This window comes from Neophocaena asiaeorientalis, unplaced genomic scaffold (assembly GCF_003031525.2).
Source record: "Neophocaena asiaeorientalis asiaeorientalis breed wild unplaced genomic scaffold, Neophocaena_asiaeorientalis_V1.1 scaffold927, whole genome shotgun sequence".
NCBI classification, from domain to species: Eukaryota; Metazoa; Chordata; class Mammalia; order Artiodactyla; family Phocoenidae; genus Neophocaena; species Neophocaena asiaeorientalis.
In genome coordinates this window covers 189,591-202,755 of record NW_020174785.1, presented here as the reverse complement: position 1 = coordinate 202,755, position 13,165 = coordinate 189,591, and the positions used below count along the sequence as shown (strand labels likewise).

The 13,165-nt window shown below is 43.3% G+C and overlaps 1 protein-coding gene and 1 non-coding gene across 3 annotated transcripts in view; both read right to left on the bottom strand.

Moving 5' to 3' along the window:
* FHL1 (four and a half LIM domains 1) overlaps nucleotides 1-13,165 on the bottom strand; it is a 59,091-nt gene that overhangs the window by 25,151 nt on the left and 20,775 nt on the right. For both annotated transcript variants that reach the window (XM_024760099.1, XM_024760101.1), the window contains exon 2: nucleotides 11,668-11,741. The gene's annotated coding sequence lies outside the window, so the exon portion shown is untranslated. The remainder of the gene's footprint in view (nucleotides 1-11,667; nucleotides 11,742-13,165) is intronic.
* Nucleotides 7,303-7,375, bottom strand: TRNAE-CUC (transfer RNA glutamic acid (anticodon CUC)). Its single transcript has one exon. It is a non-coding gene; the product is annotated as a tRNA-Glu (tRNA).

Genomic DNA, 13,165 nt, shown 5'->3' with positions numbered 1-13,165 from the left:
AAGAGTTTTTTTTTTTTTTTTTTTTTTAATAATTTGCACTTAACACCTTGACACCAGGGTTTGGGATGGGATCCAGCATAGACCAAATTTAGTCCTTAGTTAACGGCTCCCCTGTTTTCCAAATATAACAGGTTTTGTTGGAGTGACCAACACCATGTATTTTGTAACACTTTAAAAGATGATCCTGCCTCTCTATAAGAACTGGAAGTTATCTGGCTCCTGTCTCAAGGATGAAAACAAAATTTACAAGTATAAGCCCCGTTCTCTATCAAGAGGTCAGCAACGTCTGAGTCACGAAAAAGTTCAGATTTCAAAATAAGCCAGTATCCTTTTCCAACTCCATGCCAGAATTCCAGAAACTCTGCGACTTTTTTTTTTCGGGCCGTGCTCCAGCATGCGGGGATCTTAGTTCCCTGACCAAGGATCGAACTCGTGCCCCCTGCAGTGAATGCGTGGAGTCTTAGCCACTGGACCGCCAGGGAAGTCCCCCCAGAAAATCTGTGACTTTTAAGAAAGGCTCCTGAATTGTTTCCCAGTGAAAAGGGGGCATTTATTTGACAGCTTCTTTCACAGGACTCGATGCCAACTTAGGCACGCTTGTATAATACTCGAAAAGCCAGACTCAAAGTGTGTAAAATACATGAACTTATTTGACTGGTGAAATCTGCCACATTTACTTTGAAATGCATCCCCAAATCATATGCATTGATGCTGGGGATACAGGTGCTCACTGCAACATCATTTCAACTTTGAAAATCTTCACAATAAAATGTTAGGAGAAAATAAAATATAGATAAGCAAACATTTTAAAAATCAACTGCAGCTACAAACAAGCAGGTACTGGCCTAGATACAGGCACAGAATGTGGTACCACCCAGAACAAAGGGACCAAAGTGAGAACGGTGGCCTCCAAGTGAAAGAAATCTGCCAGAGCCATTGTAAGGCTTTGCGGGCGTAATCAAAGAAGCCCTGAAAATCTCATAACGAACCGTACTACTGCACCCATGCATTTTCAGACTTGTGTTGAGCGGTCTGAGCTATGGGCCAAGAGGGAGACCTTTCGAAAGGTTCCCTAATCCATTCACACAGCCCCATCAGAGGGATGACACTGGAGCCAGCCTCCGGCCTCTTCACTACCTCTCCCCTTTTATGGTGGTTTCAAGTTGAAAGCATATACTTGTCTGTTTCCAGATTCCTAAAGGTACTAGAAAAAAAAAATCTAAATATAACAGATGGATAAGTGCTCACTGTAACTGGAAACCAAAATGTAACTTCAGCTTTTGCAGGCCGATGCCCTAACACCATGGCTTTAGTGTAATGGTCTCACTGAAGACCTTTTGCCTTTATTCCCACAACAGAAATATTATCCTGACTTTGATGAATGACACGTGTTATTCAAAATTTTATTTTAAGCTGACATGAATAACCTTTACTTATTTTAAAGTCATTCAGTAAGTGTTCTCCAGTATGTTAAAATCTACTACAAAACACAGTTGAGTCTTGTCTGTTGTTTTTTATCAGTGCTTTCTAAATAGCTCGATACACTTCTAAAGAAATCTAATTCATGTTAGATTTTTAAATGTTGGTGAAACCTCTGAAACATTTCTATGAGTTCTAGGCTTCCACGGAATATAACCAAAAGGTTAGAAGGACCCTCTCTTTGTACTGTTAGTGTTTATTAAATCTACCCCCCTTGGGGGATATAAACAGCCACTAAACCCTCTCGAGACCTTGTATAAGTAAGCGGTATCACGCTGGTAACTTCCTGCCCCGCTATCCTCAACCCCAATTCTCCGCTTTTACTCATATAAACCAGACTCTCAACTTTATTTCCTAGACTGGCCTTTCAAATTTCCACAGTCCAAATAATGTGACCGTGTAAAGTGGGAGAAAAGGGGCAGTGATACAAAGTGTTTGTTCACTTGCTGGTAGTTAGAAACAAAAACTCCCCCAGGTCTGAAAATGGAGCTTATTTCACATTCAACTTGCCATCTTTTCCTAGCCACCAGCAAAATGAATGCCAGAATCTTAGCAAATCTGACAGCAGGGCTAAGAATGTCAAAACTGCAACCACACAGCGACACGCATGCTGCAGTGTTTAGGGGTAAAGTGTACAGATGCCCGCGGGCTGCTCTGAAATGCAGCCAAGAAATGAAGAGGGACCAACGGACGGAGGGTACGTAGTAAAGCGAATTTAGCAAAATGTTTACCTATAGGGTCGGGGTGGTGGGCGAGGAGTGTTCACCGTATAACTTCAACTTTTCTGTCTGTCTGAAAAACTTCATAACAAAGTGCTGGAAAAATGTGATGCTATGCTATAAGGGATTAGGTAGGAGGGACTGTTCTATTCAAGAATATGCTCCAACCATGTCAGGAATACTGAGATTAGAGGAACAGGAAGTCAAACAAAGATCCTGAGATCGTCCTATGTAATACCACAGTAATGCTATGGTTTGTAATTTATAAAATGCCTTTCATTTAATTAACTGTATCTCCAGGAAATGCCTCTGGCATAAATCCTAAATGACTTGGAGGACACCAGAGAAATCATGAGTAATTCTTGCTCCCAAGGAGCTTCCTGGGGAAAGAGAGCACTATTTAGGGCAGTAACCCCAACCAAATCCTTGACTCAATTTGCGCCTTAGATTGTCCTAGTAATAAAAAAGAGCGCACAGGAGAGGACCAAAGGAGCCGGGTCAAGATCCTATGTAAAGTCTACAAGGACTGACGATACAGAGGACACAGCTGGGAACATAAAGGACAGGCTACAAATAACAGAATATGTTGTACTGCTTCCAGGTTCAAACCCATCACGTGAGCCCGGTGCCAAGGGTGGAACTCAGCCTCTCCAATTAGTGAGCACTTGAACCACTTTAGTGAGCAAAAGACGCTATGGATTATGAATCCCCTAGGCACGTACACTGAGAACCACGCCCACAAGCCCGTCACCAGAATCCACAGAAAAAAACTCCACTGGTTCTGGTAAAGAAACACTTGGAATATCTTAAGTAAATTATTAATTCATAGCCCTGAAGAAGGTATAAAAATGGTCATATCACACACACGTATCACACGGTTTAAGAGGTGTCCACAGACCCGCAAAGGCCACAAATTCTCACCGAACTACCTAAGGACCACTGCTTTCCTACCTCGGTGAAGAACTGTTACAGAAACTAACGGTTCATCCAGTAAACGGAGATCCTTCAGTGAGAGATGTTATACGAAGGGGGAAGCTTATCTGGTTGACAGGACAGGAGAATGAGGCTACTATTCCAAGTACATTTTTATATACTTTCTCCCTTTAAAATTTAAATTGATTCGATCCCTAGAGCTGTTTAAACAAAACTGAAATATTAAGAATTAAAGAGATGAGGAAATAAATTACAACTATTACTAGCACAGTCCTCCACACAAGGTTGATACGATGATAATGATGGTGACAGTGACAGTGATGGGAATAAAAGTACTTGCTGCTCTTCCTCGAGCACTGTTAACAGCTTTGGGCCTTAACGTTTTGATTTCTCAAAACGCTTTGACCTGAGCTATGCTTATCGTACTGACCATAAATAAAATGTATATGATTTAGCTATGGCCCTAATCTCATAAATTTTCTAAGTTCACGGTTATAAGGCACACGAGCAAGGTTTCAACCCCAGAATTTTATGAGTATCCAACATTCGTCTCAAAAGTATGGATCTCTTTCACAAGTGAGCATCTGTTGTTGGCTTCTCAAGTCTCTGTACTATTAATAGAAGAGTTGATGATGGAGAAAATCTTCAAACAACTTCCATATCCACTGAGTCTTATGATGTTACAAAATCTTAATAAAAACATTAAGTATTCACAAGTTCCTATTGGACTGGAACTGAACTTGATGACAGACCTGAACTCTAATATTTTATCGAGGAATAAGAATGTAAGGGCACTTAAGTCGCTTCTCTTGTCTCAGTCTTTGTACAATCCTTATTAATCATTTACTAACTCCTTTGTTTTGGTTTTAAAGAAAATTCACACATGTGAATTTGTTCCTAGAGAGGATGAAAGGACTTGCAAATAGATAAATTATCCATGAGTAAACTAACACAGTATACACTAGCATTAAATAAAGCACTCTGACTCGATTTGGGGTATATTATTAAACTTCCTAAAACTGGAGTGTCCTTGTGAGTCTTAAAGCATCATATGGAAGAGGAGAAAACGTTTTAAAGGATCATTTGAACCAACTCAAGTTCAAGATGGTTTGACTCCAGCTACCTTAGAGGTCAGAGATCCATGTCTTCATTTCACATCAATTAGGTATGGACAGAACACTAGATCTGAATTCCAATGTCCAAACCTGACTTCTTCCGTGCGAATCCTAGTCAAACCTAACCTTTACTGTGGACTTCCACGGGCACGGTTTAATACGCTTGAACTCTGATACATGGTTCGAACATTTCTATGCATGAAGACTTAGAGTCCTGTAATGGATAAAGGAGATACTTTTTAAAAATAAAAAAAATGTAATATCCAATCAATGTTCCCATTGATTTAATATTCTTAGAAAAGATTCTCTTATAAAAAGTTCTCACTGAAAGTTTACCCACATTAACAAACAATAAAGACATGACCCTGGGAAATATTCCAGAGATCACTTTAAAGGACTTGAAAGACTATTCATTCAGGTGGCTTGCTGACAGTAGCCAACTACGTGAATTTAAAACTCCAGGAATTGGGCTAGCACAGAACCAGGCAATGGCCTCACATAATTCAAGTGTACATATTTTATTTAAAGCAAGAAAGTTTCTGGCTCTACAGAAGAGGCATACCCAATTCTGATGCTACTCTTATCCGAGGGGGCAGGTTGAGTTATGGTCCACTGACAGAGAGCACTTGGTGTTGAAAACACCGTTCACGAAGAGGACCAGGGTTGGCCAGGAAGGCTGACGGGTGGTGTGTCTGGAAGCAAGTGCGGGCCACTCAAAGAGTCCCCTGAAGGCTGTTGTCCATAACATATGCCCCTAGTCCTTTGGAACGGATGATCTGACACCATGTGAGTAAAATTAGGAATTCATTTCTCCCTTTGTGGCAGAGCACGTGGTCATTTGGGAACCGTACTGGAGCCACTGGTAACGTGCGTGTGTGTACGCGCGCGCATATTTACCTAGAAGACTTCCCCACTTTCTCTACAAGTGCTGCATGAACTCGGATCAAAGACAGCAGAAGAATCGAAGACTCTGGAGATACCACTTTTCCAGAGTCCAGTTAGGACCCTTTCTCTAAGTGAGGCAATTTCTCTCCTATAGTGAAAGTGAATTCCTTCTATATCAGAGGCTGGGAAAGTCAGGAGACGTACAAGAGGTCAAAATTAAGTCCATTAAATCCCAGCCCCGGATTTAGTCACCATAGAGACAGGGGAGATAAATAAACCAGCAACCTTAACAAATGTGCTGCACCTTTGCCAGACATCTCTCTGACTTACCGTTATTTTTACTTAAGTATCTTTCAGTCCAAACATAACTGACGATGAAGACTACAAAACCAAACAGAACTAGGCCCAAAAGAAACAGGAACACTCATGCAGGCAAAGGGCAGGCAAAGAGTCAAGAGCTGCCCCCCTCAGCAGTGTGCTCTCTGTTCCACTTGAAAAACGATTGCAACACGAAGCTGCAGAGGCAATGACAAATGGGGAAAATATGTGGCGCTACAGCCAGAGGAAACCATGTCAAAAAAGAAAAACAGACATGAAGTAACTGACCTAATTAAAGGAGAAAAGTATACTGAGAGCAGGGAGATGGGGAACACAACTGGAGGGGAGGGGGCGCTGGGAGAAGGCTCAGGACACTGAGGTGGAGGTTTGCTGCTTCGCTGAAGGAAACCAGAAGCTGAAATGGGTGTTGTCCTTCCTCGCGGCTCCACCGAGGCTCTACTGCAGCAAACATGGAACCCGGGCACGCGAAGGTCCGGGCCCCAGCCCTGCTGCACGTCAATGAGAAGCTCCGAGACAGACATTTACACTTTGTCACGTGGGACACCAAGATGCCTCTCCACCGACCACAGGAGGCAAAAGGGGGGCTCGGGATGGTGGAACAAAGCAATCAAGAAGGAAGAATACCACTGGAACTCAGCGCTTAGGCCCTGAGCAGGAGTCCTCATCATGTTTCACAGCTATTTACTAAGCACCTACTGTGTGATCAGTGGAAACATCACTGTTTGTGATGTGGCGTTGATGTAAGGAGGTCAAAGCTGAAGACTCTCAACCTCCAAAATGTACAAACAATAGGACAACAACGCGAACAAAAGCTCAGAGTGCTACTTACATTTGTCCAGGTGCCTTCTAGTTCTTGTCCATTCGTACACATCACTTCACAAGGTAATAATCAGAGCACATATACCATTTCGCATCCTGCATTTTTTAGTAAGGCTGTGTTATACGGATCCTTTCATACTGCTCTGCAGGCATCAAAATTTTAATTTTGAACAAATTCATGGAATTCCACTTCACAGAGATATCATAGTTACTTAACCAAAACTATCTGTTGAATAAATGAACCATTTCTCTAACGCTGGATGCTTAAATTCTAATTTTTTATCCTTACAAATAACACTGTGAGGAATATCCATAACACACAGCTTTTTTCTTTTCTTAGAACAGCTTGTTTCTTCGAACACTTCCCCAGATAGGATTACTGGATCAAGGGGTACCAATCTTTGTGACTTTTGCCATATACTGCCAAATAGTGTTCCAAAAAGCTTTTTACCAACTTACAATGTTACCAGCAATGAGTAAGTGTTTACTGGTTCCAAGGTAACCATATTAGCACTGGGCTTTCTTTTTGTGTTTGTTGACTTAACAGATGGAAAATGTAACCTCACTGCTGTTTGAATATGCTCATCTTTGCATACCAGTGAGGCTGAACGTTTTTTCATGCATTCATTTACTCTGTGATAGAACATGAATGTCTTTTACCCGTCTACCTACTGGACAATTCACTCAGCCAACAGTTATGGAGCATCTCCTTTTGTTCTGTGTTTTCCTTTTCAGTATTTTTTCCCCAGCTCTACTGAAGTATAATTGCAACAACTGTACATATTTAAGGTATACAGTGTGATGGCTTGACATACGCATACACTGTGAAATAATTACTGCCATCAAGTTAACACAGCCATTACCTCACAGTTACCATTTTGTGTATGTGTAGTGGGAATACTTAAGATCTACTCTCTCGGCACATTTTTATATATTTGATTCCATTGATCTTTTCCTTTCTGACCTCTTTCATTTTTTTTTTCGGCTGCGCCGCGTGGCTTACGGGATCTTAGTTCCCCGACCAGGGATTGAACCTGGGGCCACAGCAGTGAGAGTGTGGAGTCCTAACCACTGGACCACCAGGGAATTCCCCTGACTTATATCATTTTATAGTTACAAGGTTATCATACTTCCAGGGATTTGATTATTATCCTATTTTCTGTGGTCTTATTTAAATAAGTTTCTAGGAGTCTCTCATAAATATATTCTCCTATAATTATACAATTTAAAGCTCTAATTCCTACTTCATGATTCTTGACCTTTAACGTATCTAGCTTTTTCATCAGAAGCACTTAATTTAAAACAAGATTTAAAGTAAAAGTTGGACTTCTTCTCTTTTACACAGGCTATGTTGTATTAAAAATAATTAACTAAAAAAAATTATCCTGCTGCAACCAGAAGTGAACCCAGGTTTGTTAATGAAGATTCAACCCCAAAGAGCCTGGTTAAGATCTCCTTCTCTTTCTCAGGCCCAAGGAAGAGATATTTAGAACCACCACTGCATGACTGCTCTTTCTTAGGACTGCTTTAGGGTAGAGTCCCCTTCGCCACTCAAAGAGGCGAGTCCTCAGAGTAGCCATGGTATGAGCAGCTGCTTGTTGGAACTGCAGGACCTCAGGCCCGCCTCCAGACCTGCTGCACCGGAATCTATATGTTAAAGGCTGAAAAGCACTGACGTAGACCACGGGATTCCCCCCAGCTCTGCTGATGCCCCTGCTCTGAATCAGGCACCATCAGAAGGTATCCCTCCCCTCAGATGTCTACCCTCAACCCTTTTAAGGTACCCCCTTCAAATGAACATCACCCAGCATACCATGCACCTGAAAATTCACATGCTGAGGTTTTGAAAGGAAGGATGGCTCTAACTTTGTAGTCGCAATTTCACCCAGTCCTGGGATTGAAAAGTCACATGCACGTAAGAGCCAAGCAGGTCTTACAAATGAGAAAGACATTCAGATAATGGCACCTGACCCTTGTCCTTAGTGTCAAGGAGATAAACACAGCGCTGGCGACCGTGGCAAGTTTCAGAGTTCACGCTCTAAAGATCCAGCGGCTATTGGCCCCAGCCTAGCGTTGCTCAACAGGAATGCAGGCTCTATGCTGTCAGATCTTCTGATATCTCAAGAGAAGATGAAAATCTGCATTTTTTTAAAAATGTGAAATCTCTCAATTTCTAAATGCTTGGCAATTCACTTAAAATTTTAAAGGAACCCCCTCTGTGTGCCAGATCCAGCCCACCAGTTTCAGACCTTAGCTCCAGATGGACGGTTTCCAAACTCTTTAAGCCTGTGTGACCCATCTGTGCACCAAGAAGAGAGGTCACGTCAAGATCAATGGTACATGGCACTGACATATATGCGCTATCAAATGTCAAACAGACAGCTAGTGGGAAGCAGCCCCATAGCACAGGGAGATCAGCTCGTGCTTTGCGACCACCTAGAGGGGTGTGATAGGGAGGGTGGGAGGGAGACGCAAGAGGGAGGGGATATGGGGATGATTCACTTTGTTATACAGCAGCAACTAACACAACACTGTAAAGCAATTATACTCCAATAAAGATGTTAGGGAAAAAAAAAAGTCAACCAAGTTAAAAAAAAAAAAGATCAATGGTACAAATCAAATAACTATGACTACTGCTTTTAAAAATTTTGTTTTGTGAATATTAAAAACTGCCAAATCAATCATGAAAGTGACCATATGTCAATGATACAAATATTTCCTAGATGTGAAATGTCTCATTAACAATATCGTCTCTACTACAAAAACAAATACGTAGAGTACCCAGCTCAAGTACGCATTAAGAATTATGTTGTGTTCAAGTTTTTGTTCCAAGTAATTCCATACCTAAAGGGCAGCCAAATGGAACAATTTCAAGTCCCTGAATTATAAAGTTTACCTGTGATAAATGCTGTACTGAACATAAAACGGGACACATTACCATTAAAATATATATATCCTCATGTGGAAACTGCAGAGTCCATTTTCCTAAACTGTCCAATTTTTCCAAATAAACTTTAAAAAACTAGAGTGTGAAATATACAGTTTACATTTGCTTTCATTTGGGGGGCATTTGGGTCCCAGGCACAGCTGCATCCCCAGGAATCAAGGCATCCTTTATTATTTGCACACGCTTATACGGAGGGGGCATAATTCACAGGCTCAAGGAGCAGACTGGGGACAGGGACTTTGGTTTGTACGCCTGAACCCAAATCAATACTGGGCAGTTTAATTTAAATAGGAAAGTCAATTTTCAGTTTCCTCTTCTGCAAAAGGAAAGTAATCTAGGGATGTCCTATACTTGAAGAATATCAGACGAAAATGTATCACATTCTTTTTGTTTTGCTCACTCCTACATTCCTGGCCTAGTCCACAGTAGGGCTGAACGAATGAATGAATGAAAGAAATGAAGAAAGATCATAAGATACCACTGTATCGTGACTGTTGAACTGTGTTACATCAATCCCATAGACTTCTGTCACGGTGAAACAGAATTTAATGGATTCTATTTCATTAACTCACTTGAGAAACTCACTGCTCTAAAAGAAAACCCAAAGATGCTAAGTTTTGGTCAAATTAAAGATGTCATTGAGGTATCCTTAATATCACAAAACCACTTCAAATATGTGTTGAAAGGACTTCAAATTAAAATGTTCCATTTTAGGAATACAGTCTTGTACACATAGTTTCTATTAAAGTTTTCTTACTGACAAGTGTTTGTCAAGGCTGCAGACTGCTGTGGAATAACTCAGGGCAAACAATGCATGCGAATGGCCAAGGTTCACCTGGCCAGCATTTCCAACTCAGTTGATGGGAGGATGTTTTTAACTCATCTGTGTATGTCCTTAAACAATCTAGTCTCTCTAGCTGTGGAAAAATAAAAGTGAGAGCTGTGAAAGGGCACAGAGTGGAAACCTCTGCTCCTTAAACAGGGCACTGCTTTTCAACTGCCCTAGGGCTCCTTGGAGGAGAAGGGTCGCAGCCTCCTACTTGAGCCCAGGCAGTTCTGGTTGGGTATTCTCTGCTGGGGTTTTAGACCTCTTGTTTTTATTTGAAGACAGGCTTTTATCGTTTAAAAAAAAGTTTGAAAACAACCCTTTTAGGTGAAGGCTGTGGATGATAGTAATGCCGGGGCTTAAATCTGAAGATGCAAGAGCCGACTGAGGCTGACAGCTGAGAGAAACTGCCGAAGCTTTTGTCACAGGGCCAGTTTAAAGCCCCAGGCCCTGGGAACGACTGCCAGCGACCATCGTAATGGATGAAATCGATCCAATTCAGATTAAACACTTCTAAAAAGCTGTCCTACTTTTTCACTCTTTAGGGTTTACATTTTATAGTCGTATTTAGGATTTAATATAATATACTTGCATATATATTTTAAAATCTCTGGAGAATCCGGCATCGAGTAGATATAAGAAAGGCAACTCTCACCACCTAGGAAGCAGCAACCCTAACTGAAATAAAAGGCCCTACATTGCATGTGGGACTGAGCATGGAATGGGGCGGGGTGGAGGCGAAGGCAAAAACGCAGCAACCTTTCGATGGATGCAAGTGGAAATCCTGAGTGGTCCGGTGCAGCAAATGTCACCACCTCTCTTATAAACACAAGGAGACTGGGGCACAGGAAAGCAGAAAGACCGTGGCCCCTTACACTGTGCCTGGAGGAACCGTCTTGCAGACTCCCTTCCTTTCCACATCCAAAGGTGAACGTCCCCTATCTCTCAAGAGAGAGAAATGAGTAAGCCGGCACCATCACAGAGTGTCCAGAAGCCGCCGAGGCGAGAGGAAGAGGACGGAGGACGCCTATCCAGGGCATGTTAAATGCAAGGCCGGGCGCACCCCACTGCTCACACCCACGCGGCTGCGCTTAGAACTTTAGTCCTAGCGAGAAAAAAGATCTGGCGGCCCACGTTAGTGTGGCTCCGTGGAAACACTCCAAATCACCAGGTTCTGCAGTGGCAGCTCCACAGGTCGGCTCGGCTCACCCCAGGCGGAAGAGTCCTGACAGCTGGCCGGGCGGCCCAGCCTCGCGGGGCTCCGGCCCAGGGTCTGCTCCACGCGGCTTTCCTGCTCCCTACTGTTCACGCAGCGGCACCAGCAGAGCTACACCCTCAAGCGGGCCTCTGACCATCCTGCTGTGCTTGCCACATTCACATTCCATGCCCCCAAATGAAAAGCAAATGAGATGTGTCTGCCCTTGAAAAGGCATTCCCCAGAGACCCAGTATCTAGGGTAAGCGGTGATGTCGCTCAGCTCAATTAAAACAAACCCCCTTCAAGGCTACGGTACAGACAGAGATCTCTGTACAACGTTGAGCCTAACACCACACACCAGGAGGTGGAGATCAGTGTTAAGAATGTGTGGCGATTCGGAAAACTTACCTCACACTGGATGTGTGCAGAACGGGATGTATTCAGTGAGGGCGGGACGCAGCTGACGACAACCTCCGACGTACCTAAGTTAGGAAACAATGAGAACCAAGAGGTCAAGTTACCTTTTCAGAAGAAAAGTTAGAAATTCCTAAAAAACAAAAACAAAAATCAACTTCCTTTGAAATGGCTCACGGTAACACGTTCTGCTTTGTATTTACAACCCTTAGAGCTAAAGGAAAACTGCCAAGATGCTCTGCATATTTCCCCAAATGTCTGTTTATCATATAACATTCGCACCGGCAGTGGATCTGGCCCCCTCATTATCAAGCTGTATTAGCTCAAACACTCAGCATTGTTAGCGGAGTGAGCTCATGGCCTATTTCAGTTTTAAATTAACATTTGGCAATCACCCGGGTAATCAAAACAAATGACTCAGTCGTTTAGAATAGATTTATTAGTTGAGCCTTTTTTTCCCCCCTCTTTTAACAGCTCTAGAATATTTTGCCACAGGAGGGCTCAGATCCAGACAGAATGTAGAGCACAAGTCACCAGAGGAATATTTAGAGGTGTTGCCATGGAGATGAGGTGCCTTGCGACCACTGAAGTTATCGCCAATCAACAACAGGATTAGGACGCAGGCTGGTAGGCATGCCTAGGAAACAGGTGTGCCCTGTGCTTTTCCCATCACGACACAAAGACGGTATACACCCTGACACGCTGCCCTCTCCGCACCCGCGAGGCCTCCCCATGGGCACGCTGGCATGACCACCTTAGCCAGCCCCCATCATTCAGAAAGGACTGGCTGGGGCTAAGGAGAAAGGCAGTGTGATCACTGTATCATCCCCAACGTGTGAAATCCTGAAACACACACCAAAGGCACTTTTATATGAACTGTAAAATGTACACGAGCAAATGAAATCTGAGGAGAAGACAGCTCCCAGAGAGGAGGGCCCCCCCCCAGCCCCGTCTCCTCTGTTCACCGCTCTATTCCCACACCCAGAACAGTGCCTGGAACACAGGAGGCGCTCAAGAAGCATCCACCCAATGAAATAAGGCAAACATAAACCAAGGATTATAACCAGGCTCATAACTGCCCCCCGCGCCCCAACCAACCGGTTCCAGGCCGATCATCGAACAAGCAGCGGGTGAGAGATTTTTTTTTTTTTTTTACTGTTAATGGGAAAATAAGTACCTGGTCCAGTTAGTTCAATAGGCTAATGGGTTTATCTGTTTAGAGACCTTAATGACAACTGTCACAGTTGAAGACAACTCTTCCAAACTTGAAATGGACAAGTCTGCTGACTATAGGGACAGGCGTCTTGTCCGCCAGATCAAAAGCCCAGAGGGGGCTTCCCTGGTGGCGCAGTGGTTGAGAGTCCGCCTGCGGATGCAGGGGACGCGGGTTCGTGCCCCGGTCCGGGAAGATCCCACATGCCGCGGAGCGGCTGGTCCCGTGAGCCACGGCCGCTGAGCCTGCGCGTCCGGAGCCTGTGCTCCGCAACGGAAG